Here is an 18,628-nt window from a genome sequence, read left to right as displayed (position 1 = left end):
TATCATGAACTCTTACAGATCAGTCTTTAAAATATGAACACACATATGAAGTGTATACAACTCACAGCACGTAAAAAACATTAAAATGCTACCACTCGTGAGTAACAAAAAAAGGAAAGTTTAAAAAAATAGATGCATTTGTTTCTTTTTTCTTTTTCTGTTTTGTTCACTTATTTGCTTCATCATAAAATGATGACGAATACCACGCAGAGATGGGAGGTGGCACTGGGACTGTCATGTGCTGCTAATGGCACTAGAAATCCATGCAAACTTTCTAGAGGTCATTTTAGCAAAACAGAGAAAAAACACTTTAAAATGTACATAAACTTTAAAGTCGTGGTTCCATAGCCAAAAATGTATCCTGAGGAAAGAAATGAAGAATTATCTGAGGTGGTACTATACACTCAAAATGATTCAACCTAGTGTTATTTTTCATATTAAAAAAGTTAGAAATTAGGGCAGGTGTGGTGACTGATACCTGTAATCCCAACACTTTGGGAGGCCGAGGCAGGCGGATCACCTGAGGTCAGGAGTTTGAGACCAGCCTGGCCAACATAGTGAAACCCCATCTCTACTAAAAATACAAAAATTAACTGGTCATGGTGGTGGGCATCTGTAATCCCAGCTACTCAGGAGGCTGAGGCAAGAGAATCACTTGAACCCAGGAGGCAGAGGTTGCAGCGAGCCAAGATCACACCACTGTACTCCAGCCTGGGCGACAGAGTGAGACTCCATCTCAAAATAAAAAAATAAATAAAATGCTAGAAATTACTAAAGTGTCTAATAATATTTTAATTAGCTAAATGAATGCTGATACATGCATTCCATAACATAATATGCAAGAACACAGAAGAATGTTTTACCATAGGGACAATGTTAAGTTAAAAGAATTACAAATCATTAAGATCAGTATAAATTTTGGTAACTATTTGCATGGTGTATCTTTCTAGCTTTACTTCCAAACTTTCTGTATCCTTATCATTAAAGCATATCTCTTATAAGCAGCAAATAGTTGGTGCAATGTATGGTTTTAATTATATTTAAAAGTACACAAACTGGAATGCACACTTAGAGGGCAGTATGCACCAGTATGGACACAGAGGGTGCTAAAATATTAAAAACAGGGCTGGGTGTGGTGGCTCATGCCTGTAATCCCAGCACTTTGGGAGGCCAAGTTGGGCAGATCACCTGAGGTCGGTAGTTTGAGACCAGCCTGACCAACATGGAGAAACCGCATCTCTACTAAAAATATTAAATTAGCCAGGCGTGGTGGCACAGGCCTGTAATCCCAGCGACTCAGGAGGCTGAGGCAGGAGAATTGCTTGAACCCAGGAGGCGGAGGTTGCAGTGAGCTGAGATGGCGCTATTGCACTCCAGCCTGGGCAACAAGAGTGAAACCCCATCTCAAAAAAAAAAAACAAAATATGAAAAACATTTCATAATAAATGATAAATAGTCACTTCCCAAGCCACTCCCCAGTCCTCCTAACTCCCCCACCACCCAGGACTTCCCAGACCTTCCCATGGTCTAGAACCTAATGGGTCAACACCCAGTACAGCAAAAGCCAGCCTCCCAGACTCCTGTCCACCCCGTTGGTCAGTGCCCATGCTGAACCAGCTGTTAAATACTCTATCATTCCTATGTGTAGGGTGTACACATATGCATATACACCCAGAAGAAAAAAACAAAAGGCCATATTTTGCTGTACTGGGGGTTGACCTATTCGTTTCTGAACCATAAGAAGGTCTGGGAAGTCCTGGAGAGAGGCTGGGTAGCTGGGGAATCAGGACAGCTGGGAAGTGGCTCAGGGAAATGACCAAACACAGTGTTCGTCTCAGCATTGGAATTATTTTTATTAACTGTCTGGAGTATCAGTTACCCCACATATAAAGTAGTTTTATTTAATTAGCATTATTTAATTGCCCACGTATCAGTAGCTTTATTAACTACTTTGTGTGTTTTCATATTTCCCCCTTTTTTAACAGTGAAAATGTCTTACTTACCAAAAAACAACAATACGTGTTAAGAAATAAAGAGTTTGCTGAATCCATGAATAGATTGCTTTTTCATCCACTGTCCCCTATGCCCCCCAACCAGCATCTGGCCCATCCCTGATCTCCATTTGGAATACCAAAGCCACTCAAGCAACCATATCCCTCAAAATCAAGCAGCATCTGATCTTGATATCAATAACCAGATTTTTGTTCTTGACAGCCAGTTCAGCTTCGGGAGGAAGGGTGTCAGACAGCAACATCCCTGCATGCTTTGGGGATGCCAGGCAGGCAGAAAGGACAAATCTGGAGGCTCCTTAGTCCTGCTCACTGGGTGGGTCTTCTACTGTTTCTGGGAGTGCAAATTGCTGCAGCTTTTTTTGGAAAGCACTTCAAACTTGTCCATCAAAAGCTCAAAGGCGCATACCTTTGGCCCAGCATTTAACCTACAAATCTGCTCACACACTTAAAAAGATGTCTGCACAAGTATGCTCCCTAAATTGTTTTCGTAAATAGCACACATACGGGAAAGAAACCCTACATCTATTAATGTACAGGAAATCCACTACAGCTGCTGAAAACACAAGGGAAGGCTACATGTGCTGATATGGAAAAACATCCAAAATGCATTGATGAATTTTTTTCAATCTGCAGAACATGTATACTATGATTTCATTTGGTTTTTTTTAAAAAAGAAGAAATCTGTATCTACAAATATAACATTTCTGGAAAGGTTTGTGAGAAGCTGTTAGCAGTGAGGACTTATGGGAATAGGAGGGGGAGACTAGGGAGACTGGTTAGGGCTCTTTTTCTTTCCACTTTACAGCCTTTTGTAGTGTTTTAGCTTTTTGTCATGAGTAACAATAATTTTTAAAAATCTGCTTCCTGACGTTTTAGCCCAAGCCTAGGCAAAACAACAGCTACAGGCCACTGAGTCAGCAAGTGGGTAATTTACGTGTCAGGGGATTTGCCCACGGAATGACTTCCATCCTAGCAGTCAAGGTCACCTCGGGGCAAGGCCTCTCAAACTTTTCCACACAAGTACCCCCGATGACAAAATAGAACAAACATGTAACCTCAGGGGATGAAGGCAATTGGCCCAAATCTCTGTCGCAAACAAAATTTCTTTAGTGTTCAGACTATCTTAAAAATTAAGGCAAATTTCAAATTTTTACTCAATAATAGAGTCATATTTAATTTATTGTAAAAAAAAATGTTCTCTTCAAATCTTACTTATGGATGTCTGGACATTATGTTGGTAAATCCCTCAATCCTATTTCACACATTAAAATTCTGGATAAAACTTAACAAGAAAAAAATGTATTCATAGCCTCCAAGGCGTGAAAAGTGAAAGTGATGATAGGAGCTCAAGACGAGGGACGTATGGAGAAGTGGGACTTGACATAGGCTGGGAGGTGCAGATTTAATGCCCACATGAGAAACGAGCCTGGGCAGAATCTAGTGTGTGCACAGGAAGAGCTGTGCCAAAGAGCTAAAATTCATAGGATTTTAGGTTTCATAAACTGCTGCTTCTAACTTAAAATAAGAAACATGGATAAGAAAAATTCTACTCACCAGGATGAGAAGTCACAAGGAAGCTTGCCATCCACTTGCAACTTGGGGAAGAAAAAGAGAAAAATACTAGAAATAGGAATCCAGGCCAGCGCTGTTAGGATAGTGACTTACCACTACCTGCCTAGCACGATGGCCTCAAGCCACAAATCAATGTAAAAAGTAGTTCAGAACTCAAGAAATCCACAAGGACCATGTTAGAGAAAAATGCAAACCAATTCTGTAGAGGTGATCCCCAAACCCAGGGAATAGGGCCTTACCATAAAAATATGAGCAACACTAAAGATAAGCAGAAATAACAAACTGTTAGAGGAAATTAATCACCATGAGGGAAAATCCACAGATCTGATAAATAGGAATAATTGCATATCAAGAACCAAAGATAATAGGATAATATGTTTAAATTTAACATGTTTTAATATGTTTAAATAGATAAAGGAAGAAATTTAATATGTTTAAATTGATAAAGGAAGATTTTTAATATGTTTAAACAAAGGCCGGGCACAGTGGCTCACGCCTGTAGTCCCAGCACTATGGGAGGTGGAGGCAGGTGGATCATGAGGTCGGGAGTTCGAGACCAGCCTGGCCAACATAGCGAAACCCTGTCTCTACTAAAAATGAAAAAATTAGCCATGCATGGTGGCAGATGCCTGTAATCCCAGCTACTTGGGAGGCTGAGGCAAGAGAATCACTTGAATCCAGGAGTCAGAGGTTGCAGTGAGCCGAGATTGTGCCATTGCACTCCAGCCTGGGTGGCAGAGTGAGACTCCATCTCAAAAAAAAAAAAAAAAAAAAAGTTTAAACAGATAAAGGGAGAAACATAAACAGAATGAAAATAAAACAGGCATATTGTCAAAGGACCAAACAGAAGTCTGAGAGAGAAAACATATATATTTTCTATAGGAAAGTGCAATTGATGTACTGAATAGGACATCTGCCATAAATGAGGATCGTATTAGGAAACTGGAAGATGGCTGGGTGCAGTGGCTCACGTCTATAATCTCAGCACTTTGGGAGGCCGAGGCAAGAGGATTGCTTGAAGTCAAGAGTTTCAGATCAGCCTAGCCAATATGGCAAAACCCCATCTCTACTAAAAACACAAAAATTAACCGGGCATGGTGGTGTGTGCCTGTAATTCCAGCTATTAGGGAGGCTGAGACACAAGAATCGCTTGAACCCAGGAGGCAGAGATTACAGTGAACTGAGACTGGGCCACTGCACTCCAGCCTGGACAACTAAGCAAGACTCTCTCTCCAACAACAACAAAAAAAGGAAACTGGAAGATTAGACAAAATTACCCAACATGCCTCAAAAAATAAAGACATGGAAAATATGAGAGAGAAGAAACATGAACATTTAAATGAGAAGAACCAACATATGTCTAAGAGAAGATCCAATACAGAAAAGAAGGAATTGGGCAATATTCAAAGAGGTAATGACTGAGAACTCTTGAATATTGAAGTAAGATATGAACCCTCAGTTTAAAAAGTATACCAAAACCTAAGAAGGATAATTCAAATAACTACATGCGGAAATACATCATAGGAAACTACAGAATACCACAGGCAAAGAGAGACAGACATTAAAGCTGAACAAGGCAGGTGTGAAAACATTAACAAGGCTGAAAGAGAACTAAGTTACATAATAAATAAGAAAAAAAAAAACAGAGACCATCTTGTCAAGTGACCACCAAACCTCAAAATTTTCGAAAAACAAAAATAAAACAAAAAAATTTATTTAAAGACAATGTAGAAATAACATCAAAAATTCAAAAAACAAAAAGCCATTACTATGTGAATAATTTAAAGTACTCTTTTAAACAATATTGAGTCAAAGAAAAAAATGCAAACATTATACAAAATAACAGAAGGTAGTAATAAGGAAGACACTGCCATCAGTACCTATAGCCATACAGCTAAAGCAGTACTTGGTGAAAATACAGAGCCTTATTTAACTGTATTAATAAGCATAAAAAAATTTAAAAAGTGAATGAAACAACAAAATAAGTCAGAAAAAAGCAACCACATGAACCGAAGGATAGGATGGCTGAATGAATAAATTAACTACAACAAAGTTAGAATAGGATGATTATAAAACAGAATGGGCATGGTGGCTCACGCCTGTAATCCCAGTACTTTGGGAGGCCAAGGCAGGTGGATCACTTGAGGCCAGGAGTTTGTGAACAGCCGGGCTAACATAGCAAAACCCCATTTTTACTTCAAAAAATACAAAAAATTAGCCAGGCATGGTGGCATGCAACCGTAGTCCCAGCTGAGGCACTAGAACTGGAGGCTGAGGCACGAGAACTGCTTGAACTGGGGAGGCAGAGGTTGCAGTGAGATCACGCCACTGCACTCCAGCCTAGGCGACAGAGTGAAACTAAAAAAAAAAAAAAAAAAAAAAAAAAAAAAGAAATTATAAAACAGAAGACTATAGAACTAACTGATAAATAATGCAACAGCTGTTTCATTGAAAAACAAAATAACAATGCAGTATATAAACTTCTGGCTAACAAAATCAAGAAGAAGGAAGAAAGTAAATATATAAAATGAGATTAAATAAATTCAAACAACCAGGGAAATCATGGAAATTAAATAAATTACACAGAATTACTTTTTTCAACATAATAAAAATAAATTTTCAAATATATGGATAAAAAGGACAATGTTCTAGAATTGAGCTGTTCAATACAGTAGCCACTAGCCAAATATGAAAATTGAACACTTAAAATGGAATTAGTCTAAACTGAGATGTGTTGTAAGCACAAAATGCACACTAAATTTTGAACATTTAATAACGCAAAAAAGTTTTTCATTAAAAATTTCAATTGATTACATGTTGAAATTATAATATGTTAGATACATTTGGTTAAATAAAATATTATTTAAAATAGTTTCACCTGCTTTTTAAAAACTTTTAAAATAGGCTACCAGAAAAATGTGAAATTATACAGATGGTCCTTAACTTACGATGGTGTGAAAGCAATACACATTCAGTAGATACAATGCTTTAAGTATACCCATACGACCATCCTGTTTTTCACTTTCAGTAGAGTATTCAATAAATTACATAAAATATTTAACACTTTATTATAAAATAGGCTTTGTATTAGATGATTTTACACAACTGTAGGCTAATGTTAGTTCTCTGAGCACGTTTAAGGTAGGCTGGGCTGTTATAATGTTCAGTAGGTCAGGTATGTTAAACTCATTTTGACTTATGATATTTTCCATTTACAATGGCTTTATTATAAGTTGCCTCTGTTTATATAGGCAACTTATGTTGCCTCTGCCTATACATAGCTTTATATTTATATTGTATAATATAAATATGCACTGTACAAATTATACTGTACAATGCCGTAAAAGAAAATATAACTTGTTAAAACACACTAGAAGAATGAGAAGATCTAATAAACTAATACCCATAGAGAAACAAATAAATTTTCCCAAAAGCTTCTCCCTGCCACCCTCTGCCAATAAAAGCTCCAAACCAAGTTCACTTCTCATTAAAGAGCAGTAGGTCCAATGGTATTTAAACTGTGCCAGAGCATTTTTAAGAGAAAAATGTTCAAATGCTCTTTCTGAAATAACCACAATAGAAAGCCTAACAAGGACTGCACACAAAAATTCATAAATTAATTTCACTTATGGATACTGAAGCAACAAACAAATGAACCAACAACAACAAATACTAAATATAAAAGACTGATAAACAGGATACTTGGCCTTCTTGTACTCTACATACTTGTGGAATACCGTAGGTCAGAAAGATCAACAATCTGTAATAACAACCAGGTAAATGAGAAATAATCATATTCTAAAGACAGTAGAGAATCATGGAAACAACAAGGACTAGGCAAAGAAAAATTCCAGAAGAGGAAGAGCTCATCCTAGATGAGCTGAATATCACCAGCTTGATGTGAGGTAATAATCAGCTTGCCTCAAACAGAGGAAATCTACATGGGAAGAGAAGCCAGCAAAGCTTTCAGTTAGTGCAATGGATTAGAAATTACAAGAGCCCAAAATACAAAGCAATTTTTTCCCATGAGACATTTGCTAAGTTCTGGGGTGTCCAGAGGGGAACAGAGGCAGAAAGGCAGAGTGAAATAATCTTCAGTCTTGTAGGTGTTTAGGAAACGAAGTCTCATCAGAGGGAGAAGCCTGCAAAATACATGGCCAGTCTTCCCCTCAAGACATTTGCCAAATTTTAACCTTCTTGGGATGATCGTTTAGCTCAAAACCTCCAAAAGACAGGACTTTCCAGACAAATCAGGGGTGAAAATCATCTACTAGAGTAGAATCCAGCCTCAAGCCCACTCAGTCCCTGATTGGATTGGAACAATCCTCTTTTCATCTTATCTGCCTAAAAGAAGGAAAAGGCAACCCTCAGTGGTAGATATCATCTGCAGACTTTATGATTCTGAAAAAATATGAAAAATGAGCCAGGCATGGTGGCTCCTGCCTGTAATCCCAGCACTTTGGGAGGCCAAGGTGGGCAGATCACCTGAGGTCAGGAGATTGAGACCAGCCTGGCCAACAGGGTAAAACCCCATCTCTACTAAAAATAAAAAAACTAGCCGGGCATGGTGGCAGGTGCTTGTAGTTCCAGCTACTCAGGAGGCTGAGGCAGGAGAATTGCTTGAACCTGGGAGGCAGAGGTTGCAGTGAGTCGAGATCACGCCATTGCACTCAGCCTGGGTGACAAGAGCGAAACTCCATCTCAAAAATATGTATATATGAAAAATGTGTTAAAGAAAACAGTTAGAATCCATGAATGTAACAATTAGAATATAATCAAGTGGACATTCCACAACTAAAAATACAATGGCTGAAATTAAGAACTTGTTGGTTTTGAAAGAAAACTATATAAAGCAAAAGACAGGATTAGTAAACCAAAAAACAATATAAAGCACAGATAGAAAAATGAACGGAAATAACAAAATAAAACATAAGTGAAATTTGGGACACAGTCAAAAGATCTAATAAATGCCTAATTGGAGTCAAGAAAGAGACGATACAGAGGTAAGGGCACGGCAATATTTGAAGAAATAATAGCCAAGAATGTTCTAACACTGATGAAAGATGTCAACCCATTGATCCAGAGTCTCAGTGATCCACAGGGAAGACAAATAAAAAGAAAATCACACCAAGACATATCTGAGTTAAACAGCTGAGGACCAAAGATGAATAAGAAAACCTTAAAGGCAGCTAGAAAAAAAAAGTAGGCCAGGCACAGTGGCATATGTCTGTAATCCCAGCCTTTGGGAAACCAAGGTGGAAGGATTGCCTAAGCCCAGAATTAAAGACCAGCCTGGGCAACTGATACAGTTTTGCTGTGTCCCCACCCAAATCTCACCTTGAATTGTAATAATCCCCATATGTCAAGGACAGAGCCAGGTGGAGATAATTGAATCATGGGGGCACTTTCCCCCATACTATTCTCATGGTAGTGAATAAGTCTCATGAGATCTGATGATTTTATAAATGGGAGGTGTCCTGCACAACCCCTCTTGCCTTCTGCCATGTAAGATGTGCTTTTGCTCCTCATTTGGCTTCTGCTATGATTGTGAGGCCTCCCCAGCCATGTGGAAGTATGAGTCAATTAAACCTCTTTCCTTTATAAATTACCCAGTCTCTGGTATGTCTTTATTAGCAGCATGTGAACAGACCAATACAGCAACGTAGAAAGACCCCACTTACACACACACACAAAAACCCTTTTTTTTAATGAGCCTGTGGTCCCGGCTACTCAGGAGACTGAGGTGAGAAGGCTGCTTGAGCCCAGGAGGTTGAGGCTGTAGTGAGCCATGATTACACCACTGCACTGCAGCCTGGGTGACAGAGCAAGACCTTGTCTCAAAAAAAAAAAAAAAAAAAGTATATTAACTTGAAGAGAGCAATAGTTAAGACTGATGGTTGACTTTTTCAACAGAAAGCATGAAAGCCAGAAGACAATAGAATTATATCTTGAAAGTGTTAAAATAAAATATCAAGTTAGGATGCTATATCCAGCTGAAGGTTCTTTAGATCTGAAGGCAAAATAAAAATAAATGCAGAGGGGGAAAAGCTGAGAAAACTCATCCTCAGTGGAGAAGCACTACATGAAATACTATAGAACAATTTTTTTCAAGCTGAAGAAAAATGTTTCCAGATAGAAGCACAGAACTTGAGGAAGGAACACACAGCACTGAAAAGAACAAATATGTAGGAAAAGATTTAAAAATATTTTCTGTTTGAAGCAAAAAATATAATAATGTCTTATGAGCTTTATGACACACGTCAAGATAAAATTATACAATACCCCAAGTGCATCAGTCTGTTCTCGAACTGCTTTAAAGAAATACCAGAGACTGGGTAATTTATAAAGAAAAGAGGTTTAATTGGCTCATGGTTCTGCAGGCTGTATGGGAAGTGTGACAGCATCAGCTTCTGGGGAGACCTCAGGAAACTTACAATCATGGCAGAAAGTGAAGGGGAAGCAGACACGTCTTACATGATCAAAGCAGGAGGAAGAGAGAGAGGGGGTGAAGGTATCACACACTTTTACACAACAAAATCTGGTGAGAACTCACTCACTATACAGTACCAAGGGGGAATGGTGCTAAACCATTCATGAGAACTCCGCCCCCATGATCCAATCACCTCCCACCAGGTCTCACCTTCAACACTAGGAATTACAACTCAACATGAGATTTGGGTGGGGTCACCAAGTGTGGGAGGGAGTAACGGACTTAACCTGTCATAAGGTTATTGCATTATTATTAATTAATAAGTAAAAGTAACAACTTAAGGTAGAAAGTAATAAGTCAAGGATACATAATGAAATCTTTAGGGCAATCACACAAAGTATGATTAAAAAGCTAATAGATAAGAACATAGAATAGAAAAATACATGATTAATCCTCAACCATGACTCATGCTTTGTTCTTTCTTCCTTTCATTTTGTTGATTTATGTTTTATGTTTTGAATGATGTTATTAGATGCATATAAGTTTCAGTTCTTAGATATTCTTGTCAAATTGATCACTTTATTATAACAAAGCATCTCTTTTTCTCTCTAGTAATATTTCTTCCCCTAATGTACAGTTTTCTGATATTAACATAGCCATACAAACTTTGTTTGGGTCAATATTGCTTGGCACAACATTTTTCATCCTTTTATTTTCATCCTAACTTTGTCCTTCTATTTAGTATGTATTCACTGTAAACAGTATACACATGGGTCTCAACACTTTTCATTTAATCCAACAACCTTTTCTTTTAATTGGAGTGTTTTGTATTTATATTTAGTTACCGATATAAGTGCATTAAGTCCTACCATGTTGGTATTTATTTTCTATTTATCTCATCTTTTCTACTCCTTTGTTTCTCGTTTTCTGCCTTTTTCAGGATTGATCATGTATTTTTCTATTCTATTTTCCTCATCTATTAGCTTTTTATTATATTTTTTATATTCAAATTCTTATGTATATATTGCATATATAAATACATGCATGTATATGTATAAATTCATATATTTGTACACTACATATCTCTATACTTTATGTAAACTAAAGATTTGTGCACTTTTATAAATAAAATGTTAGCAAATATATCAGCCAACAGAATTCATCAGCAAGTGAAACAATAATGTTCACCTTGACCAAATGGGCCTTATTCCAGGAACAGAAAGATGGTTCAGCGTGAAAAAAATCCAATTCAAATGATAATAATTCTAAGGGAGAAAATTATGTAATCACCTCTGTACATGTGCAAACAGAACTCAACAAAATTTAAAAATCCATTCTCGATTTTCCATAGTCAATAACATAGGAACCCCTAAATATTGCATGTATATGTGTGTGTGTGTGTGTGTGTGTGTGTGTGTGTCAACCTCAAAAACAAAAAGTATGCTTAATCAAGAAATACTAAAAGCTTTTACCCTTAAGTCAGGAATGAGACAAGCATTTTCTCACTATCATGCTGTTATTTAATTTTGTACTTGAGCTATTAGCCAACACAACTAGAAAGAGAACAAAATCAAAAATATAAAAAATGGGTAGAAAGAGGTAAAACGATCACTATTTGCAGTCGATTTGGTTTATGCTTTGAAAAAACAAGAGAAATAAGTGAAAACAACTATGGAATCATGAAGAAAATTTAATAGGATAGCAGGATACGTAAAACTAATAGAAATCAATAGCTTTTGTTTATATGATACAAACAAATTCAGTTAGACAATATAATGGGAGAAAAGACTTCATTTACAAAAGCACTAGCGAAGATAAAATATTTAAAAATAAGTTTAAAAGAAACATGGAAATTGACATTAAGAAACCTTTTAAACACTCAGAACAACAAGAAGACTTGAATAAATAAAAATCCCTATCATGTTCTTAGACAGGAAGACTTAGCTTCATAGGGATGTCAATTTCCCTTAACTTATAAATGTTAGCATATAACTGTTATCCCAGTAAAAGAAGTTTTTGTCTATACAAAGTGATTCTAAATTTTACATGGAAAAATAATAGACCAGCTATTTCTGATAAAATAAATGAGGAATAGTTATACCATATATTAAAACATATTTAAAATCTTCAACAATTAAAACATTATAGTAGTGGCATATTACTTATGAGACAGACATACAGCACAGAATTGAAATCCCGGAAAACATCCAAATCATGCAATGATTTTGTTTAGGATTAAGGTGGCACTCAACTATATGGGGAAAAGACAGATTATTCAATAAATGGTGTTGATAACCACCACTTTTGGATTTTGAACATGGGCTTCACATTTATAGTAGAATAAATTCTGACTGTGTCAAAGATTTAAATGTAAAAAGAAAAGACATAATAGTAAAACAAAAATGGGAGAATGAGGAAGGCCTTGCTAACTACAACTCAAAATCTAGAAGCCACAAAATAAATGGTGAATAATTTCAACTGCATGAAAACCAAAAGCTTTTGCATGGCAAAAAGCAATTGAAAAAAAAAAAAAAACACCCTAAGCAAAATCAGTAATAAATGACAAAATGAGAAAGATGTGTAACTCACATCAAAAAGGATTAATTTCCCTAGTATATAATAAGCTTCTGCAAATTGATGAGTCAAAGGCAAACAAACCAATAGAAAAATGGGCATGGATATGGAGAGCTTACAGGAAATATACATGATTCTTAAACATGTAAAACTAGGCTCAATATCACTCACAATGAGAAACATACAAATTAAAACCATACTGGTTTTTTTCAAATTTATCGAATGGCAAAAATCCAAAAGTTTAAAAGCCAAGTTTGTTGGTAAGCTTTGAAACATAGGCACTCTCTCTGATACATTGCTGCTGAGAGCATAAATTGGCATACCCCCTGTAAAGGCTAATTTGGCAACATCTGTCCACATTAGAGATGCGTTTACCCTTTGACTCAGCAGTTCCACTTCTAGGAATTTACCTTATGCATAAACATAATTGTGTGCTGAACAAAGAATTGCAGTTGCCCACAGCAGAAAGCAAAAGACTGCAAACAACTTAAATGTCCACTTATAGGGGATTGTTTGGTCATATTTTAGACAGCAAGCATTAGTAAAGAAAAATGAGGAAATGGTTTATGTACTATGATGAAAAGATCCCTAAGATGCGCTGTCAACTGAAAACAGTGAGGTAAGGAACACTGTACTGTGTATTACCAATCAAGTAGAAAAAGAGTTGGGAGTGGGGGAAGAATATATATTCCATGTGCTTGTATGTGCAAAAATCCCACAAAACTCTAGAAGGATAAACAACAAATTAATAACAGTGGCTATGTCTTTAGGGTGGGGGATAAGAATTGGGCAGATGGGGGCCGGGCACAGTGGCTCATGCTTGTAATCCCAGCACGTTGGGAGGCTGAGGCGGGTGGATCACCTGAGGTCAGGAGTTCAAGACCAGCCTGGCCAATATGGTGAAACCCTGTCTCTACTAAAAATACAAAAATTAGCCGGGCGTGGTGGCACGTGCCTGTACTCCCAGCTACTTGGGAGGCTGAGGCAAGAGAATTGCTGGAACCTGGGAGGCAGAAGTTGCAGTGAGCCAGGATTGTGCCACTGCACTCCAACCTGAGTGACAGACTGAGCCTCCGTCTCAAAAAAAAAAAGAAAGAAAGAAAGAAAGAAAAGAATTGAGCAGATGGGAAAGGACACTTTTCACTGTGTAACGTCTTATACTTGTTGATTTTTTTAACCATAAAATGCATTACTTATCCAAAAAGTTAAATAAATAAAACATTCAGCTATGTGAAGGAAGCATAGGACAATATCCCTCTCTCTCCCTCTGCTTACCCCAGAGCAGCCTGGCTCCTGCAGAGCTGAGGAATTGAGCACGTGAGGTTGTCTTGGTTTCACAGAGCCTGGAGTGGGCATAGCTGAGTCCCTGAAGGTTACACGACTTGCTCAGGCCTGTCCAGTGAAGTCAAGGGCAGTTCCAGAGCTGGAAGCACAGGGCTGGGACGTGGCCTCTGGTCTCCTCCAGTGAGGAGGCAGGTGCCCAGGGGCAGGGCCCTTCTAGATGGCCCCCAAAGGAGCCCACCATTGCTACATTCTAGAGGAGCTGAAAGGGAGCCCAGGGCCGGCCAGCCAGCTCTGCAAAGGATTCTGGGTGACAAGGCATTGTGGGATTTTCTGAACTGACTTCTGTCATTTCTCTACCCCAGATCACCCTCCTCGCCTGGTGAGAGTTGAGAGGTCTCAAGCAGGATTACAAAACTGAGAAGGGTCAGAGACTGGGAAAGGAAACTGGCCTCTCCAGCAGGAAGAAGCTGCCCCCAGGCCCTGGCCCCAGGATCTTGACCAGCCTATTAAAGACATGAGGCTCAGGCCTGGACGCTGGATTCCATTTTTTAATTTCCCTGGGGTAAAGATTCCATACAGCAACCAGCAGGGTCATTTACTTCTTCAGGAGGCCTTTTATCACCCTGTGGCTGGAGGACCATCTGCAGCAGCCCCTGCTGCGCGCTGGCAACACTGACCAGCATGTGCGCGGCTGCCAGGGGCTGTTGGCCACCTGGGCCTGGGTAGGAAAAGGACTTAATTAGCCACAAAGAACTCCCTGAGTATGCAACTCAGAATCACTCAGTCTGTTCGCAAACAAGTAAAGCACGTACCATGATCCCAGCACAGTCCTGGGTGCCCCTGGGGTTCCCAAAACTCCAGGCTCCCTCATGCTTCTAGGCCCTCCGCACAATGCAGCGAGTGACACAAATAGTCTTGCATTGGTCACTAACTGCCTTTTGCAGCTAAATTTTATTCACAGCAAGTGTGTGGCCTCCCCAAAGCTAAGGATCCATGTTATATCTCCGGATATTCACAGAGCTCCCAGCGCAGCCGAGAACACACAGCCAGCCCTGCAATAAATGCTTGTTGGTTGCCTGCCAGGATCCAAGCTAAAAATGGAGTTGCCTTATGGCCAGGTAAAACCCAAGGCAGAGCTTCATTCGTGCCCCCCCAGCTGTCAGGAACACTCACTGCAAAAGTCGGCCCTTCAGGTCACCTTCAAGGCCCGACAAACTCTATCCAGACCTGCCCCCCTATCAGCCTCTGTCCCTGGCACTCATACCCCTCCAGGGACAGTGCCGGCCTTCCTGTTCCTCCAACGGAAAAGGCTACCATCTCCCCTCAGACCCACTGCACTCGCTGGCTGCCCACTTCTGGAATGTTCTTCCCCTAGAAATCCATGGAGCTCACCCCCTCATCTCCCTGTCAGGTCTCTGCTCAAAGAGTACCTTCTCCATGAGGCCTCCTCATCACCCTATTCTAAAGCACTCTCACCCCGCATTTCCCCATCCCCCTTTCCTGCTTTCTTTTTCTCTGTATCACTTACCACTGCCTAAACAGGAAAAAAAAAAAAGATTTTTCCTATTTATTTTATCACCGGTTTCCTCCAACCTAAGCTTTCTAAGAGCAGAACTTTTTGTGTTTTGTTCAGCTGTGTATCCCTCCAGGCACAGAACAGGGCCTGTCATTTAGTAGGTGCTCAACAAATATTTACTGAATATATTAATATATGTATTGATTGATTAATTTAGCTGGGGCTCTTTCTTGAAGTTAATCGAATTAAAACAACATAGATTTTACATTGCTTGTGCACATGGATGACAAACAGTCCCCTCTACTTCTTTACTGTTTCATAGATGTAGTTTTATTTTATTTGGGTCTCACCAAAGACCTTACTTGATTAGACGGGGCAGAAATGGTTATGACCTTGATTTTACAGAGGCGAAAACTAAGACTCTGAAGAGTGAGATTTCCCCAGGACCTTCAATTGGTCACTAGCAGAACCGGGGCATCCAGGTTTTAGGTCCCATGTGCTGGGCTTTGTTTAGCAAACCTCAGGGCTTTGGACTCAACCTCAGGGCTTCTCCGTGGACTCTTGCTGAAGCTTCCTACTTGTTTTAAGAACCTGTATTTCCCCCTTTCTTTCTCTTCCCTCCTCCCAGATAGCTTGGGGTCCACAGTTCCCCACCCCTGCCCGATGCAGACGGCAGAAGAAGCCATTGTAAGTCTCCTGGAGCTGAGCGCTGTGCACCAGGTTGCATTCTAAATTTTTGGACTGCGTTCACCAGGGTCTTTCACATTTGCAAGGAGCAGAAACAGGCCTGGATCCTCTGAAATAATAGGGAGGTATTGCCATAATTCACACAGAGTTAAGAAAGATAGGATTTCCTAACACAGCCCAACCTCGCGGAAAAGCTGCGGCCCCAGCTCCGGGTACCGGAACGCAGGCTCGGGGCGCCTCCCCCTTCCCTGCCTGGCTAAGTCCTGTCCTCCATCTCGCCTCCATCCCCTCCTCCCCTGCGCTGGCAGAATGCGCAACGTGTCCTTCCTCGGTGGCCCTGGAATTTTCTGTGCGTCTCTGAATCATGGCACCGGTCTTGCTCCATTGGTTTTGACTGCTGGTCTTGGTCTCCTTCGTACACCTTTGCGAACTCATCACCCTTTGCTCTCTAGGACCCACCGGCCACTTCTAAAAGGGCACCATAGTTCATAGGTGGATTGATCTAGAAAGGTTCCTCCTTCATTCTCCCCCACGATTTCGGGGTTGAAAGCCTGGTGGAGGCAGGGGGACAATTACAGGCAGGATTTATAACTTGGGTGGGCAAGCGTTGGGGGTGGAGGACTGCGGCCTCTTTCTCTCTCTCTCTCTCTCTCTCTCACACACACACACACACACACACACACACACACACACGGAGGGAGGGAGAATGCCACCATTTATCCCCCAGCTCCATTCCCCACTCCGCAATGACACAAGCATCGCCCGCTTTCTTTGATTTGCTTCAAGAGCTTTTGGCGCAGAGAGGTAGGAGAACAAGGGAGACCCCAACTTGTCGCACGGCGACTCGTGGCAAAACGCCTGGACCCCGGGGTGGTTTCGCTCAGCTCTTCCCCAGCTGGTGGCCACTCGGCGGCCCCAGGCTGCGGCATTCCGAGCGCGCGATCCCGCCAGGGGCCGCCACCGAGGGCAGCGCCGAGCGCATGGAATTTTCCACCGCTCAGCCGAGCTTGCAGAATTGCGTCTCATTGGCCGAGCGGAGGTGTCTGTCCCCGCGTGGGTGCGGAGATGAGATTAGCCAGGGAGCCCTCCTCAGTGGGCTTTGCAGGGCTCTGATTAATCAGGTCAGCGGGCCCAGGGAGGGGAGTAGAGGGCGGGTGGGAGCCTGTTTTCTAACCCAGCTCTGCTGCAGCCTTTGGACGTCCCCTCGCTGCACGGAAAGGGCGCCAGGGAGCTGGGAACAGTCGACAGCAAACCTTAGAATTTACCTCTTCATCGTAAAATCCCCCCAGAAACCAGCGCAAAATAAGATTATCAAGCTAAACCCTGCCCGCTCCCTCACCTCCTCTTAATCTCCCCCATCCCCCAGTTAAGCCGGAACTGAAACCAGGACCTTACTCTCTCCTGTCCCTGGCATTTCACCCCTTAAATTCTCTTTCTGCAGTGATTTTCACAGATCCCAATCGCGACAGTGATTCAGGACCAAGTCAGTACTCCCCCACCCCCAGGGTCGAACAAGAAATGCAGAAGGTGGCAGGAAATTAGAACTAAGGGAAGTGGACCTTATTGTGCGGGCTGAAATGCCCACCTTGAAGTTAAAATATGCAGCAAGACAAAACGCCTGGCTCAGCAGCGTGTTCAAATAGAGTGTTGGCTTAATGGAATTTATGTGTGAGCCAGTCGTGTTGATTTTTGATTTAAAATAGCCCCTTGTTTTATTTGCTCCTGGAGTGACTGCATTAGGAAGCTCCTTTCTGAAAGCTATGGTTAAATCTGCCACAAAGGCAGCCCTGGCCCTCACAAGATGTTTGATGAGTGAATGAATGCTGTTCCCAGCAGTCAGGGCCCTCGAATGAAGGTAGCATGAACTCCAGCTCCTCATCTTGGCTGGGTCACATACTTCTTCTTCCTCTTTTTTTTTTTTTTTTTTTTTTTTGAGATGGAGTCTTGTTCTGTTGCCCAGGCTGGAGTGCCATGGCACCATCTCAGCTCACTGCAACCTCCACCTCCTGAGGTCAAGCAATTCTCATGCCTCAGCCTCCCGAGTAGCTGGGACTACAAGCCTTCACCACCATGCCTGGCTAATTTTTGTATTTTTTGTAGAGATGATGTTTCACCATGTTGGCCAGGCTGATCTCAAATTCCTGACCTCAGGTGATCCACCTGCCTCGGCCCCCCAAAGTGCTGGGATGACAGGCGTGAGCCACCACGCCAGGCCCGTCATATACTTCCTGTGACTTTAGACAACTCATAATTTTTGTTGAGCCTCAGACTCCTCACTTTTAAAATGAGGCTAATAAATCCTCAAAAGGTAAATGGAGAATTACCCTATGAGCCAGCAATTCCACTCCTAGTCATATACCCAAAAGAATTAAAAACAAGTACCCAAAACGATACTTGTGCACAAATGTTCAAGGCAGAATTATTCACAAAAGTGGAAACAATCCAAGTGTCCATCAACGAATGAATAAAGAAAATGGACTATTACCCAGCCATAAAAAAGGAAGGAAATTCTGACACTTGCTACAACATGGATGAATCTGGAAAACATGGTAA

General features: G+C 40.7%; 1 protein-coding gene across 2 annotated transcripts in view; it reads right to left on the bottom strand.

Moving 5' to 3' along the window:
• The window catches only part of KCNE2 (potassium voltage-gated channel subfamily E regulatory subunit 2), a 158,355-nt gene extending 154,394 nt beyond the window's left edge, over window positions 1-3,961 (bottom strand). The window contains exon 1 of one of the 2 annotated variants that reach the window (XR_008517301.2): window positions 3,567-3,961. The gene's annotated coding sequence lies outside the window, so the exon portion shown is untranslated. The remainder of the gene's footprint in view (window positions 1-3,566) is intronic. The other variant, XM_054542473.2, reaches the window with a different exon arrangement.
• Window positions 3,962-18,628: the final 14,667 nt, after the last annotated feature.

The sequence above is a fragment of the Pongo abelii genome, chromosome 22 (genome assembly GCF_028885655.2).
Source record: "Pongo abelii isolate AG06213 chromosome 22, NHGRI_mPonAbe1-v2.0_pri, whole genome shotgun sequence".
Taxonomy (NCBI): Eukaryota; Metazoa; Chordata; class Mammalia; order Primates; family Hominidae; genus Pongo; species Pongo abelii.
This window is presented reverse-complemented; position numbering and strand designations above follow the sequence as displayed.